We start from the raw sequence: 24,343 nt of genomic DNA on the forward strand, positions 1-24,343 counted from the left end.
TTCCATAAGGGGCTTTGCCATAAGCAATCCACCCCACCAGAGAAATTACACTTTCCCTATCTGCTGCCAGAGCATCTGTTACCCAGAGGCGAGCTGGCCGTGCCTCAACTCCTCTCCATTCCTGCCTGACTCCTCCAACGCCAGGGTCATGAAGTCAGAGCCTAACTTGAGGTGTGCACATGTTCTCTCTTTCTGCACCACAGAACTAGGCTAGCCCAACACAGTAAATTATCAGTAGCAGTAATCTGCATAATCTTCAATTTCTATAAATGTATTCCTGTAATAATATCTGTAGGGGATTAACCCTACACTTAAAATTTAGGCAGAGGTTCAAGGGTATCAGCCACTCTTATAAATGATATTACAGGAAATGTAACTTGCATATACTGTTTATCAGGAATACACTTACATCAGAAAGCATATGATACACAAGCAACCAGTGTATTCACAAAGTACAGATGTGTACAGATCAATGTTAACAGCTGACACTATGGGAACCTAAACTGACAAATAAAACTTTTTTTCTTGCAAAGAATTATGTACATCCTGAAAATACTGATGTAACAGTACTCACCATATCTATAGAATTTCAAGAAAGGTCTCTGCAAATAATAAATTGTTGGGCAGTGCCTTGCTGTGCACTCTCGCATGGTACTTTAAAATGTTCCTGGTCACCTCATTGGGGCCCATGAATCTTAAAGTCCATGGCAACATCTCTGCGGCTGGGTTATATGATGTGCACCCTGCCAATCAACCTCAATTTTCTACCCTTGTTCAAACTATTTACCATTTGCAAAGCAAAAATACACCAAGAGAAATAATCAAGTTGAGTTTCTGCTTAAAAAGTTCACTGCAGCTAAGCTAATTACTGAACTTAAGCATGCACTACAAGGAGGAACATGCAGCGAAGGAAAATTAGAAATGTGCAGTCTGCCCTTGTGGAGAAACAAATATCCTCCTTAAAGCTATGTGTCTAGTGTACAGCCTTGTTTTACAAGATGCCTTTGTATACAAGGCAGCATGGATTCTGAGGACACAATGCAAGAACAGTATTATTAAGATGTAAGAAGAGATCAGGGTGGGATGGAGATTTCCTATTACAGTAGAGGTTCCAAACCTCAGCAATAGGTGAAATTATTTAGGGTGAGGTATTGTTCCTGTCTTATTCTGATACTATGGATTCTGGACTGACATTTTTCAGTCAAAAGCAAAATGCTCAGAGCCAGTGGTGTAGATACAGTAGACTGAAGAGGGCAGCCGCGCTGGGTGCAAAATGTTAGAGGCATGACTGGTAGATCCTGATCGGTCTTCAGTGCAATACCATCATTTGTCACTGCATTTGCAGTCAGAACTGAAGCACAATAGTACTCCATGTCTTCAGGGCATTATCAGCATTCAGAAATTTCAATGGTGGTCAGAACTGAAACTCATTGAGTATGGTATAATCTGTAGCAGATGTCTGCAACAAATGTATCAAGCAGTTTGCTAAAGTTTTAAAGGAAAGGAAAGGAAAGCCTTTTTTTTTTTTTGCTCCTCAGCCTAAAGTTGGTAGGCCTAGATTGGGAGATCGCACTTGGTGTAAGAATAGCTACAGCCTACAGCTGTTACATACAATGGCAGATCCATCAACAACAAGCTGGGAACAGTCAATTGCATTAATTCATACCTGTTGTTGATTTACTCATACCTCAAAGGGTTGAATGCATTTCCTATGCCTTTATCTCTTACATTCAACTGGAATTTCCTGCTTATCAAACAAATGCATACAAAAATAAAATTACTTCTACTGATCTAAAGGGAGCCCTGGGCTTGGTCACTATCACAGAGGATGCTGGCAATCTAAATGTTCAGGTGTAACCATAACCTTTCCTCAGCTAAAGATGATCAAACCCAAGGTTGTGTGTGTGCCTGTATGTATTTGCAAATATTCTGATTATGTCCTAGGGGATTTGGTGATACTCTTGATGAAATGAATGATGGTCAGAATATTGCGAGTTCTTTCATTCCGAATTCTTGGGTAAAAAGGTAGACGTTTTTGTGAGCAAAGATGTTTGCAGTGACAAAATAGTGCAACCCAGCTTTTCTTCACTGCAAGCATACCGAGACTTTTAGTGAAAAACAAAGCAAGATCATGGTGTGTTTTGTTGATAAGCACTGCCACCCACGTTTGTTCTACATGTTTCTGCACAACCAGTGCAATAATTTGGTTTGATTCACTGTGGAAGGAATGTCTACTAACACAGTACCATAAAGATATGAAAAGTACAGTTGTGTACACTTACCATAAATGTAGATGTCCGGGTTTATTCACTGTTGCAGTCATCACACTTGGGTTATCTGCCTGCAAGTAGCCCTCAGTCAGCCCGAATACCAGAGTCTTGGGATTTCTGCTTCGGATGCTGTTGTCTCTTCCATGACGTCAGATCGTCAGGGGTATAAAACATGCAGCTGACGCCATTACATCAGTTTTTCTTGCCCCAGATGTCAGGAGCCCCCAAAATAGGAAGCAATTACATGGTGTGGAACACCTCCAGTAAAATGTAAATACCATAGCCATAAGATATGGCCAAAAGGAGGATAGGTAGAAATCAAACAAGAGTCAGGGGGCTGGAGGGACAGTAACCAGGACTGCAACAGTGAATACACTCGAACATCTACATTTATGGTAAGTGTACACAACTGTACAATGTTTTTCGTGTTTCACTGTTGCAGTCATCACACTTGGGTTGATTCCCAAAGCTGAGGAAGGGTGGAGGCAGTCAAGAAATAGTAGGGCTGGCTAGCAGGCCTTGTAAGACTGCTGTGGCAAATCCAGCTCTGGATTTAGAAAGACAGGTAAGTAGTAATGCTTAGTGAAGGTGTGTACAGAACTCAAGGTTGCAGCTTTCAGGATGTCCCTGGTCGGGACTCCCCTAAGAAATGCTGTAGAGGTTGAGGTAGCCCTAGTGGAATGAGTTCTGATCCCCTATAGGGTAGGATTTCCACGGTGCTTGTAGCAGAAATGGATGCAGTGTGCTATCCATTTGGAAATGGTTTGCTTTGAAATGGCCTTGCCCTCTGCCCCTGTAGCAAAGCTGACTAGCAGCTGGTCAGATTTTCTGAAAGGCTTAGTCCTCTCAAGGTAGAACCTGAGTTTTCTGTGCACGTCCAAGGAGTGCAGGATCCTTTCCCCTTTATTTTGAGGATTAGGGAAAAAGGCTGGTAAATGGAAGGATTGGTTTAGAGCCACACTGGATACCAATTTGGGCATAAAATATGGGTTAGTCCTGAGGGAAACCCTGTTAGCATGGAAAATAATGAAGGGTTCCACAGCCATTAGTGCCTGTAACTCAGACACTCTTCTTGCTGAAGTGATGGCTAGAAGTAAGGCTGTTTTCCAAGAGAGGAATTTTAACTGTGCTGTAGCAGCAGGCTCAAAAGGGGGATGTGTGAGCTTCTCTAGTACAAAGTTAAGGTCCCAGGCAGGGGTGGGCGCACTCCTCGGGGGTCTTAAATCGTTAGCTCCTCTCAGGAACTGTTTGACCAGAGGGTGAGAAAAGAGAGGTGGCTCAGTATTATAATGAGCTGAAATGGCCGAGGCATGAATCTTAATAGGAGAAAAGGACAGGCCTTTGTGGAGCAGCTCTGCTAGGTAATCTAGGATTTGAGGTAAGGTGGGCACAACTGTGTCCTTTCCTAGAGACTGGCTCCAAGAACAGTATTTTTTCCATTTTTCTGAAAAGGATTTCCTAGTACTAGGCCGTCTGACCTCAAGGATGACATCTAGCACCTGTTTGCTGAGGGTTGCTGGTGGAGTATTCAGGGAATATGCCAGGCTGCAAGGTTCAGGGTTTGCAGCTAAGGATGCAAAATCTGTCCCTCCTGCTGGGACAGTAGGGAGGGGGTCTGATGTAGGTGCCAGGGTGGCACTGCTGCCAGACTGCGTAGGAGTGGGTACCAGTGCTGGTGAGGCCAGGACGGGGCAATAAGGATTGTCCTTGTTTTGTCCTGTTTGATCTTGAGTAATACTTTTGAGAGTAGGGGCAGAGGGGGAAGGCATAAATTGAGAGGTTTTTCCATGTAAAGGATAGGGCATCCACTTTCCATGCTTGGTTGTGGGGATTTCTGGTGTAAAATTTGCTCAACTGATGGTTTTGGGGGGAGGCAAAGAGGTCCACCTCTGGTGTCCCCCACCTGTGGGTTAGAAGTTTGAATGAGTTGGGTTCCAGTTTCCACTCATGTGGGTCCAGTAGATTTCTGCTCAAGTCGTCTGCCAGTAAATTTTGTTTGCCTTGCAGGAATTGAGCTTGCAGGTGCACTTGGTTGCTCAAGACTGTGTTCCACACAGCCATGGCTAACCTGCAGAGTGGGTAGGAATGAGTTCCACCCTGCTTGTTTATGTACCACATAACTGTGGTGTTGTCTGTCTTTATCAAGAGTTGTCCTGGAAGGATAAGGTTTTTGAAGTCTGTAAGAGCATTCTGTACCGCTAACATTTCTTTTTGATTGATATGTAGGTGAATTTGTCCTGTGCTCCATTTATCTTGAATGCATTTGCCAGCCATGTGAGCCCCCCCATGCACAGTCTGATGCATCTGTTGTCAGGGTTTGGGCGGTGAGGAGTTGAGTGAAAGGGTGTCCCTTGTTGTCATTGCAAGCCTCTGCCCACCAAAGGAACTCTGACCTTAGACAAGGAATGATAGAAATAATTGTTTCCAGGTCCTGAGAATGTTGGCACCAGAGATTTTTTAAGTACCAGTGAAGTTTCCTCACATGCAGCCTTGGATGTGGAATTAGTAGAATGCATGAGGTCATGAACCCTATGGCTTGCAGTATTTTTCTTGCAGACAGCTGGGTTCTGGTGGCCATTAGTTTGAAGTAGTTTGTCAAATAAACCTGCTTTTCTGGAGTAAGAAATACCATCTGGAAAGTTGTGCTCAAGCTTGCTTTCTGGAATACAATCTTTTGGCTGGGCACCAGATGTGATTTCATTTCGTTGATGGTGTACCCCACAGAAGTTAGAAGTCTCTACAAATGCCAGGTGCTGAAGTAGCAATTCCTGTCTGTCCGCCTGAATCAGGCAATCATCCAAGTATGGATAAATCTGAATATTTCTCTGCCTGCATTATGCAATGGCTGGAGCCAGGCACTTTGTCAATACCCTGGGCGCGGTACATAAGCCAAAGGGAAGTGCAGAGAACTGATAGTGCACAGAGCCTGCCCTGAAACATAGAAATTTCCTGCAAGATCCCCTTATGGGGATGTGCAGATAAGCTTCTTTTAGGTTTAGGGTGACTAGCCAGGAGTCCTTGGCTGGCATAGGAAGCAGCTGTTGTAGTGTAAGCATTCTGAATTTTGGGACCACCAGGAAGGGGTTGAGAATGGACAGGTCCAGGATAGGGTACCAAGAGCCCTCTTTTCTGGGCTCCAGGAAGAGTCTGGAGTAGAAACCCTGTCCTCTTTGCTCTATTGGAACAGGTTGAATAGCCCTGATACTGAGAAGAGAAAGTACATGCTTTTGAGCCTCTGCCCACTGGTTTGGAGGAAGGTATGGCAACCCGCTTGGGGTTGGCAGTGAATAGAAGTAGAATCTGTATCCCTGGGATACAATGTTTAGGACTCATCGGTCCTGGGTAATGGACATCCAGTTTTTTGCATGAAGAGTGAGTTTTCCTCCTAGGGGTGCAAGTACTTGGGCATGGCTGGGAAGGATGATAGACAAATCATTGTGAATTTTTTCCATAGGGGGGGGGGGGTGGCTTACCACTCTCTGTTTTTGAGGGGGGAGCACTCCATTGTTTAGATCTCTGTATACACTTAGACTGTAGCCTTGGTGGTCTGTTGCCCCTGGGTTTGGGCTGTGAAGACCTGGTAGGGACTGGAAAGGACCAGGTTTTAGAAGGCCAGTGCCTACTGAATCTAGGTGGCTGTACCTGTAAGAAATCTTTAACAGTTTGCATAAATTTAGCTTTTTCCTCCATTTGTTTACAAACCTCTTCTGCTTTTGTGCCAAACAAATGTTCCTGGTTTAATGGAGCATCTAGTAATTTTCCTTTGATATGGTCTGGCAAGATTTGTTCCTTCAGCCAAGTATGCCTTCTCAGTACAGACCCAATGACAGCAACCCTGCAAGATGCTTCTAAGGCATCAGAACCACACTGCAAAGTATATTTATTGACTTGGCTTGCAGAATGCAGTAACTCGTGTAAATCTTTATTTTCTGCAAAATCTGGAAGCAACATTTTTTGTTTAATTAGTTCCATAATATGCTGCTGATACTTCAACATGTGAAACTGGCAATTTAAAGCCCTGATGGCAAGAGTTGCCAGAGGTATATACCTTCTTGCCCCATCTGTCTAGAGCCCTCGAATCCCTGTCCGAAGGGATAGGATTTTTGGCTAAGGTACGCTTAACACCTTTAGGTCCCTGGGAAATGGTCTCTGGATCTGCAGTGGGATTCTTAAAGAGAAATTTGTCAGAGTCAGGTACCCTATGCTACCTGTCAGGCTTTCTAGGAGCTGGTGGTAAAGTATCAGGAGTAAGACTGGATTCCATGGAAACATCATCTACGATATCCAGGACAGGGGGTATAGCTAGAGCCCTGTGCTGAGGCAAGTCTAAAAATTTTCCGAGTCTCTTCTTGGACTGTGGGTAGTCTTGGCATTCCCAGTGGAAATGGTCTCTTAAGGTATGCAAGGTTTCACCAAAAGAAAAGCCCTCTGGAGGGGAGGTAGAGGGAATGGAATACTCTGCATCTGAATCCTTACTGGTAGATAAGGGTATGTCCTGGTAATCAGAGTGATCAGAGTCATCGGACTCATGGTCTGTTGAATCAGAAGGGAAATCAATTCTTTGTCTCTTAGAGGGGTAAGGCTGGCTTCCTCTGATTAGAGTTATAAGGTCTTCTGCCATTCTAAGCATTTCTTTCTGTGGCATGGGAGCTTGAGCATGCGCTTTGGTCGTCGGTTTTCTAGGCATATTGCAAACTCTGGGCCTGAGAAACTTGGTCATTTTAGTCTGAAACGAAGTAGTAGGTTTAATACGAACATCGGAAGGTTGGAATACACCCTCAGAAGCCGGTGCCTGCACAGCGGCTCTGGACCAATCCAAGGTAAAGACATCCGCAGGTTCCATAATACAAGAAGCATCTTGTGGCATACCTGACTCCGAATGGGTCTCAGCTGAGGCCTGCAAATCTGTAGAAGTGGGAATCAGGTGCCTCACTGAGTACCAGCAGACTGGCGACTAGCTTAATGGAAGCGCCGTCGGCAGTTTTGGACCTATGCGGTCTGTTTCTGTCTTTATCCTTACGTTTTTTTGGAAGATTGGTAGTCGGATGGCTTACCAAAGCCATTTCGGAATACGGAGAATGACAGCGAAAGAATTTAGCAACAAAGATAGCCCGATGAAGAACAGTTCGGGCATTAACCAAGACACAAAACTGACAGGGAGGAAAGTACAGTTGTGTACACTATTTATTTTATTTATTATTTATTTTATTTTACATTTGTTGAGATACATGTCCATTTTCATTTTGATAATTAATACATAGGTACAAAGAGATAAGTGAGAAACTACTGCTCTTTACTAAGACTAATAGATTATGTAATTGATAAACAGATTATGTAATTGATGAACATATAAGGTTTAAAAGGAGAAAATGTCAGAGTAAATGCTAGATAGGTGGTGGGTTTAGTCTGGTTTGGAACATTGACAGAGACACTGATTTTTAAAAGAAGGGTTAGATTTTTCTTGAATTTGGATAAAGAGGTGATGGTGGTGAGTTTCTTGTAAGCTATAGTTAGCTGGGTTTGTTGAAGTAGGTTAGGTAGTTCCATATTTAGGTCAGATTTGTACAGTGTGGCTTCTCTTGCTTTGGGAGTAAAAGGATCTTATATAGTTTGGTTAATGTGTTAATCTAAGTTTGTTGTCTATGGTAACACCTAGTAATGTGGAATTTGAGTCTGGGGATATAGTAGTCCCAGTTTGTTTTGCCATGAGATAGGCATGGAACCACTGTGTTGTCTAGTTCAAATGTTTTAGAGTGTTATGCAGTAGTTGGTGGTTGACCATATAGTGAAGGACAGGAGGGCAGTGGTAGTGCTGTGTTTGGGTCTGAAGCCATGCTGTGAGAGGTTAGAGCTTGTTCTGGATTAGATAGGGTACTAGTTGATTGTGTATGCATTTTTTTTCATTTTTTTTAAGTGGTGACAATTGGCTATGGCTATTGCTGTAGTTGGAGATAGGGAGTAGATGTCCCACCTTTGTGGAGAGTGGGATGGGAGATTTTCCAGATTGAGGGGATAGTAGATTCCGATGGAGATAATCAGCTGGTAGAAGGTCAGCAGCAATGGTAGTAGGCTTTAGTTTCTGCAGAAGGGATCTAATGAAGGAAGTGGAAACAGGTTGTAGGTGGAAGGAGGGTTCACTGGTACACTAACCATAAATGTAGATGTTCAAGGGTATTCACTGTTGCAGTCATTACATTTGGGTTATCTGTTTGCAGATAGCCCTCAGTCAGCCTGATTAACAAAGTCTTGGGTCCTGCATCGATTGCTGCCCCTTCTACCATGACGTCAGGTCATCAGGAGTATACAACATGCAGCTGATGCCATTACATCAGTATTTCTTGCCCCAGATGTCAGGTGCCCCGCTAATGGGAATCAATTAAATATAAAAGTACAATGATATACCTCCAACTAAAAAGCAAATACACCAAAAAGGCTTTTAAGCATAGTAAAGGAAAGTAGAGGTACAGCCAAAAAGATGTTAGGGGGCTGGAGGGAGGGTAACCAGGACTGCAAGAGTTACACTCGAACATCTACATTTATGGTAAGTGTACACAACTGTACTATGTTCTTCATGTTTCACTGTTGCAGTCATTACATTTGGGTAGATTCCCAAAGCTATGGTTGGGAGGAGGAATTTAGATAGCATTAGGACCAGCTATAAGGCCCTGCACGACTGCAGTGGCAAAGCCAGCTCTTGATTTAGAGAAAATTGGCAAATGATAATGCTTGGCGAAAGTATGTACAGAACTCCAGGTAGCAGCTTCTAGGATGTCCCTGGTAGGGACGCCTCTGAGAAAGGCTGCAGAGGTAGATGCAGCCCTGGTGGAGAGAGGTCTGATCCCCTGGGGGATAGGTTTTCCATGGTGCTTATAGCAGAAATGAATGCAATGGCCTATCCATTTAGAAATGTTTTGTTTTGAAATAGCCCTCCCCTCTGCCCCTGCAGCAAATGCCACCAGCAGTTGTTCAGATTTCCTTTGAGGTTTAGTCCTGTCCAAGTAAAATCTAAGTTATCTGTGCACATCTAAGGAATGCAGTATCCGGTTCCCCTTTATTCTATGGCTTGGGAAAGAAGGTTGACAAATGATTGGTCTGATTAAGAGCCACACTGGATAGCACCTTGGGCATGAAGGATGGATTGGTTCTGAGGGACATCCTGCCAGCATGAAAGATGATGAAAGGCTCCACTGCCATAACAGCCTGTAATTCAGATACCCTTCTAGCTGAAGTGATTGTTAAAAACAAAGCTGTTTTCCAAGAAAGACATTTTAAGTCTGCAGTAGCAGCTGGCTTGAAAGGCGGTAGAGTGAGTTTCTCCAAAACAAAGAAAAGGTCACAGGCTGGGGTTGGAGCTCTCCTGGGTGGTCTCAAATGTATGGCCACTCTGAGGAACTGCTTGAGCAGTGGATGAGAGAAGAAGGGAGGTACTGTGTTATAATGAGCTGAAATGGCTGAGGCGTGGATTTTAATGGAGGAAAAAGACAGGCCCTTGTGAAGCATCTCAGATAAAGTATTGTAAAATCTGAGGTAAATTGGGAGCTGCTGTGCTCATCCCTTGAGACTGGTTCTAGGCACAGAATCTTTTCCATTTTTCAGCAATAGATTTTCTAGTACTAGACCTCCTTGCCTCTGAAATGATATACATCACAGGTTTACTGAGGGATGGTAAAGGAGAGATTATGTAATTAGCCAGGCTGCAAGGTTCAGTGTTTGAAGCTGAGGGTGCAGAATCTGGTTCTCCTGCTCAGACAACAGGAAAGGAGTCTGAGGCAGGTGTCATGGGGATAACCATGACACACTGCGCAGGAGGGGGTACCAGTGCTGGCGCGGCCAGTCTGGAGCAATCAAAACAATCCTTGGTTTGTCCTGTTTGATTTTTAGTAATACTTTGGAGAGCAGAGGCAGAGGGGGCAAAGCAAGACTGATAGGTTTTTCCAGCTGAAGGACAGAGCATCCACTTTCCAGGCTTGTTTGTGGGGAGTCCTTGTGCAAAATTTGTCCAACTGGTAGTTTTGGGGAGAAGCAAACAGGTCTATATGTGGGCTCCCCCATTTGCTTGTCAACATGTTGAAAATCCTTGGTTCCAGTTTCCACTCGTGTGGGTCCATGAGGTTTCTGCTTAGTCCGTCTGCCAGTGTATTTAATTTTCCTGGCAGGAATTGAGCTTGTAGGTGCACTTGGTAGCTCAAGGCTGTGTTCCACAATGCCATGGCCACTCTGCAGAAGGTGTAAGAATGTGTACCCCCCTGCTTGTTTATGTACCACATAACAGTGGTGTTGTCCGTCTTTACCATTAGTTGTCCTGGAAGAATGTGATCCTTGAAGGCTGTCAGAGCATTCTGCACAGCTAACATTTCTTTTTGATTGATATGCAGGTGTATTTGACTTGTTTTCCATTTGCCCTGAATGCACTTCCCTGCCAGGTGAGTCCCCCATGCATAGTCTGATGATGTATCTGTTGTTAGGGTTTGGGCGGCAGGGGGTGATGTGAAAGGTAGTCCCTTGTTTTGGTGGCAGGCCTCTGCCCACCAAAGGAACTCTAGGCGTAGGCAAGGTATGATAGGAATCATTACTTCCAGATCCTGAGAATGTTGACAGCATAGGCTTTTTAGATACCACTGTAGTTTCCTCATATGCAGTCTTGCATATGGAATTAGAAAAATACAGAAGGCCATGAACCCCAAGGCTTGCAGTACTTTTCTTGCAGATAGCAGGGTTTTTGTGGCCACTAGTTTGAAGCAGGTTGTCAAATGAATTTGTTTCTCTGGTGTGAGGTAAGCCATCTGGGAAGTTGTATTCAAGCTTGCTCCCAGGAATATAATTTGTTGACAGGGTACCAGGTGTGATTTCTTTTCGTTTGTGGTGTATCCCAGACAAGTTAGAACCCTTTGTACAAAGGCCAGATGATTCAAAAGTATGTCCTGGCTTTCTGCCTGAATTAGACAATCATCCATGTATGGGTATATTTGAATATTTCTTTGTCTGCAAAATGCAATAACTGGAGCTAGGCACTTTGTGAATACCCTGGGCACAGTAGATAAGCCAAAGGGCAGTGCAGAGAACTGATGGTGCGTGTAGCCTGCTTTGAAGCATAGGTATCTTCTGCAAGATTCCCTGAGTGGGATGTGTAGTTATGTTTTTTTTAAATCTAGTGTTGCCAACCAGGCATCTTTGCCTAGCACAGGAAGTAATTGGTGAAGAGTCGGCATCTTGAATTTTGGAATCTCCAAAAAGGTGTTTAGAGTAGACAAGTCCAGGATAGGACGCCATGAACTGTCTTTTCTGGGTACCAGGAAAAGTCTTGAGTAGAAACCTTGTCCCTTTTCCTCTTCTGGTACCCATTGAATAGCCCCCATGCTTAAGAGCGAAACTACTTGTTTTTGGGACTCTGACCACTGATTTAGGGGTAGGTCCAGCCAGCTGCTTGGTGTTGGCAACGTGTGGAAGTGAAATCTGTATCCCTGGGACACTATATTTAAAACCCATTTGTCCTGGGTAATGAGTTCCCAATTCTTTGCATGAAGAGCAATCTTTCCCCCAAAGGGGCAGTCAATTGATAAGTGCTTGGAAATTTTAAAAGGAAGTCATTGAGACAGTTTACCATAGGGGGGAGTCTTATTATTCCCATTTTTGGAAGCGGAGACCCTCCACTGCTTAGTTCTGTGTGTCCCCGGGACTGAAACCTGGGGTTTTTGCTCTGTCTGGGTTTGGCTTGAGAAGACCTGGAAGCGGCTGGAAAGGACCAATGCCTACTAAATCTACAAGTCTGAACTTGTAAAAAATCTTTAACAGTTTGCATAGATTTAGCTTTATCTTCCATCTTTTTAAGAACTTCCTCAGCCTTGTTGCCAAACAGGCAGTCCTGATTTAAGGGAGCATACAACAATTTAGCTTTAACATGATCAGGCAAAGATTGCCTCTTAAGCCAAGCATGCCTTCTGAGCGCAGACCCAGTAACAGCTGCCCTGCAAGAGGCCTCTAATGAATCAAAACCACATTGCAAAGTATGTTTTCCAACTTGTTCAGAAGAATGCATTAAATCCTGCAATTCTTTATTTTCCACACAGTCAGAAATCAACATCATTTTCTGTTTAAGCAGACCAATAACATGTTGCTGATACTTTAACATATGAAACTGGCAGTTTAAAGCCCTAATGGCCAAGGTTGCAGAAGTGTAAACCTTCTTACCCTATCTATCCAGCGCCCTGGAGTCTCTATTAGAAGGAGTAGCATTTTTAGCAGTAGAAGCCTTAATGCCCTTGGGCCCCTGTGAAATAGTCTCTGGATCTGCAATACGATTTTTAAAAAGCAACTTGTGGGACTCAGGGACCCTGTAGAATCCGTCAGGTTTTAAGGGAGCTGGAGGCAAGGAATCAGGGGCCAAACTAGATTCCAAAAAAGCATCATCAACAATGTCTAGTACAGGAGGAATAGCTAAAGGCCTATGCTGAGGTAGGAGAAGGAAATCCCTAAGCCTCTTTTTTGAATCAGAAAAATCCTGGCTTTCCCAGTGGAAATCCTCAGCAGGGGGGGAAGAAGAGGGAATGGAGTCCTCTGCATCAGACTCTTCATAAGTAGATAAGGGCAAATCCAGATCATCAGAAAAATCAGAAAAAAAAACAGAATCCTGGTCAGAAGATTCATAATCAACTTCAGTCCTAGGCCTCTTAGAAGGGGGGGGGGGGGAGTTGGCTACCCCTGATTAGAGTTATTAGATCTTCAGCCATTCTTATCATTTGTTTTTAGGCATAGAGGTCTAAGCATGTGGCCTGGGTTTTGGTTTTTAGGCATGGTTCGAGATTTAGGACTCAGTAAAGAAGGAGGTGTTGGTTTAATATGCAAGTCCGTAGGCCTGAATACACCCTCAGAAGCCAGTGCCTGCACAGCGGCTCCGGACCCATCTAAGGTAGAGACATCCGCGGGTTCCATAGTTGAAGCATCTCACGGCATACAGGACTCCAAATGGGTCTCAGTAGAGGCCTGCGAATCAGAAGTAGCGGGTGGCAGGGGTTGCAAAAGCGTCTCACTGACTACTGACGAACAGTCAACTGGCTTAGGAGAAGCGTCGTCGGCAGTTTTGGACCTCGGCAGCCTGTCTCTGTCTTTATCTTTCCATTTTTTCGGAATCCCGGTAGTCGGATGGCTAACTGACGACATTTCTGGATAATTAAATCGAGAACCGAAATATTTAGATGCGAAAATATACTGACGACTGATAGTGCGCTGATTAAATAAAGCACAAAACTGACAGCAAGGTACGTCGTGGTCAGGGCCTAGGCAAGGAATACAGTACAAATGAAAATCTTTATGAGGTATTTGCTTTCCACAAGTAATGCAATTATTAACTTTTATTGACATCGGAAAGGAGCAAGAAAAAGTTTCCCCAACAGGGTACTTAGCTTTAGTTGAAGACTTTGGTTCTGAAACTTAAAAAATGAAAATTTCAGGAGTCGGCCAACCAGCACTTGCGAACTGCTTCTGCTTTGGGCACCGCAAGGCAAGAAAGACTGATGTAATGGCGTCGGCTGCATGTTTTATACCCCTGACGACCTCACGTCATGGAAGAAGGGACAGCAACCGATGCAGGACCCAAGACTTTGTTAATCAGGCCGACTGAGGGCTACCTGCAAGCAGATAACCCAAATGTAATAACTGCAACAGTGAAACATGAAGAACATTGTCATGGTCTAGGCCTAAACAGGTGACGCAGTAAGAATGAAAATCTCTGTGAGGTATTTGCTTTCCACAGGCAAGACAATTGCTAACTTTTTCTGACATCGGTTAGAGCAAGAAAAAAGAATCCCCAACAGGGTACTTAGCTTTAGAAGACTTCAGGTTTGAAACTCGAAAAACGAAAATTTCAGGTAGAGGCTGACCGGCACTTGCAAACGGCTTCTGCTTCGGGCTCCTGTGTGGCAAGAAAAGATGATGTAATGGTGTCGGCTGCATGTTTTATACCCCCTGAAGACATGACGTCATGGAAGAGGCGACAGCATCCGAAGCAGAAATCCCAAGACTCTGGTATTCGGGCCGACTGAGGGCTACCTGCAGTCAGATAACCCAAGTGTGATGACTGCAACAGTGAAACACGAAGAACATCTGGTCTCTGGCCTGTGCTTACTGTAGCATGGATCTGCCACAGATGGGCAAAGTGTTTTCTTATATTGTATAGGAGCATTAGTTTACCAGATTACACTTTTCCTGAGAAATACAGTACTTTTTGATGCAATGATGGCATTTCTGAAGTTAACACTTTACAAGAGCAACAACCAGACTGAAGAATGTAGGTAACCACCACATGATCTCCAACCATTTGTTTTGAGGGAAGTTTGCTGAGAAGCAAGAAGCTTACTTATCCACCTGTAAGCTGTTTGGATTGTTATTAAGATTTTAAGCAGAGAAGTAAATAGAAGTTATGTTCTTACCTGCTGGATGGGGTTCGGCCGACCTGGCTCCATCGCCGCCCAGCCAAAATAACTCCAGAACCACTGGAAAGGGAAAGAACCCACCTCTACAAAGGAAGGGAAGAAGGTGACCTGAAAACCTGAAGAAGGAATATATGTACAAAACATATACCTATGTACCTCTAGGTCTGTCCAGGCTAGGGGAAGGAGGGGGGGGCGAAGAAAGAGAAAGAGAGAGAGAACACATGGGAGAACAGTGGAACCAAAGTTAGCTCTATGTCTAGAAGCTAAGTCCAACTTGTAATGAGAAATGAAAGTGTGAGGAGGCAGCCTGTCTTGGAAGGCTATAGAAGTAGCCAAGGCTAAATCAGAGATGTTAGCCATCTGGATTTCTGCATAAGAGACAAACAACTGGTCAGTTTTCTGAATTGTTTAGTCCTATCCAAATAGTACCATGAACATCTAGCCAATGCAATTTTTGTTCAGACCTGTTAGAATATTCTGGAAAAACACAGGAGGTCAATGCTTTGATTTAGGTTAGACGAGAATATGGTGGTCGAGCAGCTGACTGCATGAAGTTCTGAAACCCTTCTAGCTGAAGTAACAGCTACCAGAAAGAGAGTCTTCCATGATAGCAATTTTAATGAACAGGAAGCTGCAGGTTGGAAGAATCAAAGAAGTGAGAACTAAATTAAGGTCCCAAGAAGGAGGAGGATTTCAGACATGATGGCAAGGAGATGAACCTAGAGTTCAGCTAGAAAATCAAGAACTATTTGGATGTGGAAGATTTATTAAAATATCTCGAACAGTGTGAGATATTTGAGGAAGCCTTAGGAATTGGAGGAACCAAGCAGTGAGGTTCAATGAAGTTAAGATCTGGGACTAGGTCCAGATGCCAGGTTGCTCAACAGAAACTGATGTAGAAAGGGCTGCTGGGCTGGCCTGGTAACGGAATAGGGTGAAATAATCTCTGCACTTGCTGTTTTAAAATTTTCTCACAATAGAATCTTTCAGAGACCACGAGGCATGAGGATAGCTCTGCTCAACTTGTCCATTTGATTGGACAAGAAATCGCCCATTGCCACAGTCTGAGTGCGGATAGGACCTGGTTCTGCCTTGTTTGTTGATATACCACACTACAGACATATTGTCGGAAGAGAGTCTTGAAGGGCTTGCAACGCTAAAAGCACTGCTCTCATCTCTAGAACATTTATGTGCTGGTTGCCATGTGCCCTGGACAGTTCTGCCCTGATAATGCCCCCACCCAATCAGGGATCAGAGTAGCAACCGGAGGAAGGAACAAAGGGTCTTCCCAAGAAGAGCTAAGGGGAAGACATCCACCACAGAAGATGATTCTTGCATGTTTGCATAATCATAATGGTGTGGGACATCGGAAGTTGATGGTATGACCATTGTGTGAAGAGCATCCATTGAAGGATTCTCATGTGGAATCTGGTAATGGAAGTAGGGGTATAGCAGCCACCATAATCCCCAATACTTTCAGAACTAACCTGGCTTTGATCCTGTTGTTGCTGAAGAGAAGAGACCAGTTTTATGTCTGCTATTCTCTGATCTGTTAGTCTCGCAGACATGATGACTGTGTCTAGATTTGCCTATGAAGGTAATAACCGACACAAGGACAAAACAGACTTTTTATTGAGATGCCTAACTTTTGACAAATGCGAAAGGTGTAGTCTCTGGCCATTAGAAGCCGATGCTTGGTGGCAGCTGTAAGGAGCCAGTCGTCCAAATATCGGAACACCTGGAACCCTTGACGTCTCAGGTGAGAAGCTACCACTGCCATGCATTTGGTAAACACCGGGGCAGTGGTGAGTCCAAAGGGCAGGGCTCTGAATTGAAAATGACTGGTTCCCAGCCTGAAGCGGAGGAATCTTCTGGTGTTCATTTTATATGATAGTACGCATCCTGAAGGTCTATAGAGCACATCCAGTTTTTCTTCCCAATAGGGAAGGATGGACTGTAGTGTGACCATCTGAAATCTTGTTTTCTTGACAGACTTGTTCAAGATACTGAGATCCAAAATTGGTCTCCAGTCCCCTGTTTTCTTTGGGACTAAAAAGAACCTGGAGTAGATTCCGGATCCTTGCTGGTCTGCTGGAACTGGCTGAATTGCTCTTTTGTAAGTAGCTTTGAAATTTCCAAAGCTGCAAGATCCCTTTGAGTGGGTGGAACATCTGGAAGGGATTTTTTTGACTGGTTTGGAATGCGAACGAAAGGAATGGAATAGCCTTCGGAAATGATGGACTGTACCCACTTGTCTTGAGTTAGGGATAGCCAGGCTTCTGGGTACAGTGACAATCTTCCCCGACTGCCTCCGAAGGTGGACAGTCGGGCAACACCTCAGGGATGCTGAAAAGGCTTATCGGAGAAAGTTTCCTGGTTCTGCAGACCCCTGCCCACCATTGTTGTTCCCCTCTGCCTCTGGCAGGGAGTCCCTTGATATTGTTTGCGGAACCACATTTTCCCACTTTTCTGGTCTTTGGGGTAAGGCCTAGAAGGGCAGAAAGAGTCTTGCCATCCGTCTCGCACCTAGTCAAGGTTTCTTTCACTTGAGGACCAAAAGAGATGATCCATCAAACGGGAATTAGTGTTTAAAGGGGTCCGCCAAGTTGCATAGCCGCATCCAGGCATGCCACCTGTCCCCCATCAGCCGCATGGAGGAGTTAGCTATAGAATTCAGGGTAGCCAGCTGAGTGTTCATCTTGTCCTGAAAACCCGCAGCTGTAGGATCCTTCAACATGTCACTCGCTTCTTTGATCAAGTCCCTTTGAAGACGCAGTAAATGGCATAGGTAGTTCAGCCGCATTGCAAAGGTCGCTGAGAACATCCTGTCCATAGACCTAGATTCCTTGTTAGGTGGATGGACAATCAGCTAGTTCCTTCTTAGTGGCAGCAGCTACCACCATAGCATCCACAGAAACTCCTTGGTCAGAAATTGTTTATCTGGTGGTGCCGTGATAAATTTTGAGGGTCTCCTGGGGTGGGGTCCACTGAATCAGGTCAGGGGGACACCCAGGAGGTGGAAGAGATACACAGATTCATCCTCCCCTCTGTTTGAGGATTTCTAGAATGTCTGCAAAGGAGACATCTTCAGAAGGGGAACGGGGGGAACCCTTGGAATCCTCTAAATCTGTGTCAGAGGTGACGGACTCAGGTGAGTCTATGTGTTTCCTCTTACACTTTCTCTTCCTAGGGGCTCTTCTGCCAATTCAGGAGAGGCCTCGGAAGAGGATGAGATCCCCACAGGGGATTCCTGAGGAGCTGGCTCTCTGCGGTCTGGGATGAGGGAGTGAGTAGACATGACCTGAGGCACCAAGAGGGAGGGGCGGACGGAGCCGACTGTGGAGTTGAACCAGGTTCCAACACGCTCCGCATGACGCACCCCTGTCAGGCAGAGCCAGAGGCCCCCGAGCTGAGGACCCCGGCACCGACAGTGATGGCTCGAGGCGTCGGAGCCGAACTCACCAGCTTGGGAGAGCGGGTCGGACAAGGGTCCGATGCCACTCACCCCTCGAGGAGCCCGAGGAAGTCCGCACCGAGATTCTTCTAAGGAAGAAATGTATCGGCTCCGACACTACCACAGTCTCGGTTCAACGCCTGGCTCCGAGCTCAAGGGAGTCGTAGGAGGAACATAATGAGGAACAGGGTCAGGCATCGACTGATGAGTCGGGCTCTGAAGCATTTGGGCCAGTGCCTCGGACTTAAGAAGTCGACTCACTACCCTCTGAAGGTCATGGTCCGAAAGCCTCGATAACCTAGAGGAGTGAGATCTATGGCTCTGTTCAGACAGCAAGGGAGATGCTGGAGCCGAATGAACGGAGCCAAGGGACGGTGACCTAGACCTCTTTCTAGATGTCGAAACCACAGAAGCTGCAGTCTGAGACTCAGCCGGCTCCAGCGGGCCGATGTGGAGGGGAGGAAGCCTCCTCACTCAGAAGCTGGAGCCGAGGACCTAGAAGCCTTAGAGGGTTTGCCCAAGTACAGTAAGGGAACCCTCAGGCTTAAGTAAACCTCTCAAAATAAGTTTATTTTTCTTTCCTGCAGGACTCTGGGGCTGAAGCCATGGCATACAGCACAAGAGTCAAAGGTCCCAGGCAGTAAACAAGTGTGACCGCCTGTCAGAGACATTTTCTGACAGCACGAGTCACACTTCTTGAAGCCTGAGACCTTTGAATCCTTGGACATTATCAAGGAACCGAAAGTGTAACCACCACACACACACTGATTACACTATGAGAAAAGTTAAACTAAATTAAACTAATAAAAATTAGTTAGTTAGTTTAGGTATTTAAATATCCCTACCAAAACACAAACACTCCACTTAGGGATAGCAGGGCCCGAAGGAAAGAACTTATAAGTTCTTGAGGGAAAAAAAAGGAAAAAAAATGGAAGAAAGGGATAAAATCCACTAAACTAAGGGATTTATGAGAAACTAAGTTAAGAAAGGGGATTTAAACTAGTTCAAATAGACTGATTTAATAAACTGACCTGAGAAAACAACACCTCGATCGCTGTAGCGGCAAGAGATCTGGTGGAACCAACTCTCAAGCTTTTAGAGTGGCAGTGAGGGCGAGGTCGGCTCCGAACCCCATCCAGCAAGAATGAAGGCGAGATTGACAACTTAACATTACTACATTTAAGTGATGATATTCGCAGATGAAGGAATTAAAAAAAATTGTACTACAGGTCAATGCATGTGCACTGCTGGAATGTAGCTGCCTTCTCAAGCTGCTCCATACAGTAAAATATAAATCTACTGAAAATAATATTAAAGTACTGTAATTTGATGTGAATTTTGGTTGAAAGATGAGTGAGGGCGATATCCCTCAAATGATACCGTGGGGCACACAAGACATGAACAATTAGAGATATACAAAGGAGTTGAGGGGAAATGAAAGTCAGAAAGGAGTAGTCATGAAGTTCACTGTGCCAAAAGAGCCTACAAACAGCTTGAAGCTGATTATGTTGAACTATGGAACCTAAAATAAGACTGATGTGCTTCTTAGATGCTTACAGATGGTCATGGGTGATGAGGCAGAAAATCTACAGGAACAGATGGAAACCATGGGGCTTACCAAGCTGATGGAGACTTGAGAAAAGGTTGATTTAACAGCTGAGCAGCCTCATCAACTGGAAGAATGTAACTGACAAAAAAGACGAAAAGGGAAGGACAAACCTGAGAATATATGTATTTCTTTTGTCCTTCAAATCATCTCACTGCCACTGCTAACCAGTGCCCCTCATCCACAGTGGGTCTAGTAGTGACTCGGCACCCCCCCCCCGGACTTGATCTACTAATTGCCTGGTGTGGCTGTGGAAACTAAGGGTGTCCTGGGGATCTTGTTCATCCACACTACATTACAGAAGTTCATTTATGACCTGCCCACTTACCCCCCTCCCTCCTGTTACAGTTGCATGGAAATGCTTGAGAGACAGGCATGCAATGGAGGCGAGTAGTGTATTGTCCAGACACAGGAGCTCAGAAATTACCATCATTCTACCCCTCTGAACTATGCAGCCTTACACAGTGTCACCAGCCTCTGCAGGTACTGTAGCTGGAAATACCCACAAAACTATCTGACCAACCCTCCCCTGCTGCTCCTTTAGTCACCTGAGCCTTTAACCAAACCTGGGTCAACTGGGCTGTAGTCAGGGCTTTATTCCTCTATACCACCAGAGTAGCTGAGAATGTTTGGGTTTTGGAGGGACAGGAAATGTTGGATTTGGTAAACTGTATTAAATTAAATTGGTGGATTATACAAGGTTTTCAAAAGAATCATTAGGCACTGAATCAGCCAAAGACTGGAGGTGCCAGAGAGGTAAATGAAGTATGGAAAGCCTTAGTCAATGCTGGTGGTTTCCATATCATGTTATGAAAAAGAGCATGCACTGTAGAGATTGTGGCAAACCATACAAAGACTGGCATGATTATTTGGAATTGGCACCACAACACAGAATGTATTTTATGAATGCAATCTTGAGAGTGTAAATAGAAAAAAAAATTAAGTTAATGGTCTCATTTGTTGGTGTTAAAAATGTTCTGGAACAGCAAAATGATGACTTCTGATAATCTGAAGAAGGTTATCCAATAAATTAAGAAATGGCTTGTATGCTTAACCCAAATGCATTTGAAACAGAAAGATAAAAAGGCTGGAATTAAAAGATGTGGATACATCAGTAGAGGTCGAACATAAAAAATGGATTTCCTTGAGAAGTTACCATTCTTCAAGTGTGCATACCCATGTCAAGATGATACAGCATTCAGAGAACATACATAAATTTATCAATAATTAGAAAATGGGTGAACGTTTATAAAAAGAAGGAAAACTGGACTATTAGATTTCAAGGAAAGAAGAAAAAGAAGAAGAATTTAAAGGTCTGAAGATCCTTGTGAAGTTTAAATACCTATTTAAATTGTTTGGACTGTAGAGTAAGCAAATTTAAATTGCATCATTACGGATATGACATGATACATAAAAATAAATAAATAAATAAATACACAAAAGCAATATGCATCTTTTACCTGTTATTTAATTAAGCTTTTGAAGTTGCAGCTGTCAGTTTACAAATCAAATAATTAATGTTTTTTGAAATGACTGTCTCTTTCAAGTCTGCAAGTTAACAATCCAGGATAAGTGAATTTAAAAAAACATGATCAATAACCTGAAATGACTGTAAAACAAAAGAGAATGCAAAACTGTATTTACTGGTGATGGCAACTTATCACCCAGACAAATAATACACTTGTACCTGCAAAGACAGAACATACATTACTGCCCCCCCGAGTCAGTCAAGTTTGTTAACTAGGAGACATTATTAATGCATTCAGTAGGCTAAATTAATGTGCATGTAACAATGTTACATTTGATATCTCAAAATGAATATAACATTACAATTCAATAACACATGGTGAATCCAACCACTGTTACTTGTTTAGAAAGTATTTGATTAAGTTAACCAGTGTCTTTAACAAACGTGTTTCTCTATATGACAACTAGTTTATGTCCTCACCAAGGCTTAGATTACTACTTAAATTATTTATTTACTGATTTATTAACTGAGTGAAATTGCTAGAGAACCTAAAAAATATTTAAAAAAATCCTGGAAATGGTGAAATTACAGCCCCAGTAAATTGCTTGGTGACATTAACATGATGTGTTAATCCTGAAGATATTAACATAGAGCTATGAAACCTTCCTAAATACAACTCTGAAGATAAAAGTGAAAGCTGGATTTAATGAAGGACAGCAGTGTGGGAAGATAAAATAACAGAAATCCTGAAAACAAGGGATAAGTCAGTAATAAATGAATAAAATGAAAAAATGGAGTGACAGTAGGACACATGCTATTCTGACTGGACATGAACATTTATGTGAGCTTTTAAAAGAATAAATAACAAAATATGACAGTGAGTCCGAGTTAGCCATAAAGTGGCACTAGTAAAGACAACTGCTATTTGTCTGCTGAAGGTACATGTCTCCTTTTATTCTGTCAGCGTTTTGATGGGAAGTGAGGGAGATGCATATAGTTAAGTACATGCATTAATTAGCCAGGGAAAGACACAAGTATTAACTATGTGGAATGAGTAGTTTGACTCCACTAATCAGAAGGACTGAAGTTCATTATACTGCTTTTTGAGAGAGTACTTTACAATTTGAATTCTGACAAATGTGTAACCAAACTGAAACCAAATAAATTACATAGAAAAGGATGATATATATCTACAACTAGAAAATGTTTCTACAGCAACAATGTAAGCAAATAAGTCGTAGTCAAAGCATAAAAGATGACAACAGAAACTTACATTGCGACAGTAAATAGCTCACAAACTACGGCAACAAAGACCACAATAAGAACTTGCCCGTTAATAGAATTCCAAGTAGACAACAGAGACATACTTTTAGTGAAGTACTTCTTCAAAATATTAAAGGAAAACCCCACTCTAGAACTAAAAAAAAATCTTTTTTTGTCTTTATCTTTGCTTCCTGGCCTATTTAAACACCTCAAAATCACTCTAAGTGCTTTATTTGTAATTTTAGCCTGTTTTCCACAACATGGCTACGAATGGGGCTTGATGTATCAACGTGATTTTCTTCTCGCTTAACCTTTTCTCTTTCCCATAATGCATTGTAGGATTCATGCCAGACATAAGGAAGAACATCAAGCCCCACTGGCAGCCATGTTGTGGAAAACAGGCTAATCTTACAAATAAAGCACTTACAGTGATTTTGAGGTGTTAAAATTGATCAGGAAACAAAGACAGAGTGAAAAAAAATGATTTTTTTTAGTTCTAGGGTGGAGTTTTCATTTACGCCTCAAAACACTGACAACTTTATCTGCACCATATTTCATAGGCTACCACACCTCACAATTCCAGAAGCTTCTTCTTTTGCACTGTATTTCTATTGGACATACACTGTTCCCACTCATATGACAGAAAGCTTCCAGCACCAGAACCAAGAGCTTCTACAACCCAAACCATATCATTAAAATGCCCATATATTTCAAGAGCTAACACTATTCAATAGTTAAAGACGGATATCTGCACAAAACAAGCAGCTCAAAAGAAAAATCTCAACAGATGTCCATTAAGAAGCTGAAGTGCAGGTGCAGCCGAGGTCAAATAAATGCTTTGGCAGCCATCTGCCACCAACTTTACCAACTCTGCTTGCTGAATGAGCATGGGGAATGATTTCCCCAGTCTTCAACAGAGAAATCACAACTGCCTAGCATTTTCACTGAGCAACCATAATCCATTCTTCCCCCATAAGAGGCAAGCAGGCAACAACCCTTTAATCCTCTCCTTCCTTGCCTGGCTCCTCCAGTGCCATGGCCACTACCCACCCATCTGGATTGCAGTCAGGGCTCCGTCTTTCTCTGTGTAACAAAGCCAGGCACAAAAACAGCAGATCTGACATTAAATAAAACAATGGAAGTATACACAGCGACTAAATTTGCTTTAAATTAACTGTTAATTGAAGAGTTAGAACTGTGTAAAACTGCATGGAGGAGAAACTCAGAGACATGGAAATAAAATGAAAATCTACAAGTGGCTCTGCTGGACAGAGGCACAGGGAACTAATCTAAGGGGACGGCAAAAGCCAACACATTCTGGATAGGCTTATAAATGCCTTCGGGCAGATAGCCTAGTAACTACCTACCTATGAACCTAAAAAAAGTATGAAATGCATTTCTTATAAGTTGCATGAGTGTGGTTATAAATACGATAAAATAAAATGCCTGCAAAGAGTCTATTCTAAGAATTGTGGCAAAAGAAATAATTTTGTTAAAGTATGTAAAATGGACAGAACAACTCTGCAAATGCAAAGAATACATGTGATAGGACAGAACCATAACAATTATTTATTCTGCAGGCACTGTTAATACAGAAAGATGTATGACATTCAAGAGAGTAAAGTGTAGAATTTCTAAAACGACAGGATCAGCCAGAGATTTGGAAAGAAAAGCTCAGAATTACAGTATGGCAATGAAACCAGACAACAGGTAGAGTGCAATGCAGTATCAAATACACATTCAAAGCACTGCTTTTGAAAGAAAAGGTGAAATCATAATTGTACAATCTACGTAATTATTCAGGCCATCACGTATTGACAATGGGTTGGAAACTGCTTACTCGAGAACATAAAA

The 24,343-nt window shown here is 43.2% G+C and overlaps 1 protein-coding gene across 2 annotated transcripts in view; it reads right to left on the minus strand.

Moving 5' to 3' along the window:
- RNF214 (ring finger protein 214) overlaps nucleotides 1–24,343 on the minus strand; it is a 706,739-nt gene that overhangs the window by 357,522 nt on the left and 324,874 nt on the right. The gene's annotated exons all lie outside the window — the stretch shown is intronic.

Source organism: Protopterus annectens, chromosome 8.part0 (genome assembly GCF_019279795.1).
Source record: "Protopterus annectens isolate FY-2018-M chromosome 8.part0, PAN1.0, whole genome shotgun sequence".
NCBI lineage: Eukaryota > Metazoa > Chordata > Ceratodontiformes > Protopteridae > Protopterus > Protopterus annectens.